Source organism: Alligator sinensis, unplaced genomic scaffold (genome assembly GCF_000455745.1).
Source record: "Alligator sinensis unplaced genomic scaffold, ASM45574v1 scaffold1291_1, whole genome shotgun sequence".
NCBI lineage: Eukaryota > Metazoa > Chordata > Crocodylia > Alligatoridae > Alligator > Alligator sinensis.
In genome coordinates, this window is record NW_005842219.1 from 434,719 (window position 1) to 435,271 (window position 553).

Genomic DNA, 553 nt, shown 5'->3' on the forward strand with positions numbered 1-553 from the left:
GGCGGGCGGGGGAAGGAGACGGGCAGCCAGGAGAGGGAGGGAGGCAGGCAGGCAGGCAGGCAGGGAGGGAGGGGAGGACAGGCAGGGAGAGGGAGGAGGACCAGGAGCAGGAGCAGGAGGAGGAGGAGGAGGAGGAGGGGGAAGAAAAGAATCCAAGTGCGGTTCCAGCACCGCCGGCGGCGAGCTCCAAACCGGGGAGAGGAGGAGGAGGAGGAGGAGGAATGGCGATCGCAGGTCGCCTTTGTAGGGGGAAGAAAAGGGGAAAGAGAGAAAAGAAAGGCTCGGCGAGCAGGCGATAAATCAGGATAGCGGAATGCTTTGATCCAGGGGCTGCGAGAGGGTTTCCGAGACGGGGAGGGAGGGAGAGACCCGGCGCGAGGGGAGTGTTTCCTTGCACACTCGCGCGCACGCACGCATCCCTCCTCGCCGCCCCGCTCCCCCAAATCCCTCCTCGCTGCCCTTATTCACCCAAATCCCGCCTTGCCTCCCTACTCCCCCAAATCCCCCCTTGCTTCCCCACTTCCTCAATCCCTCCTTGCCTCCCTACTCCCTC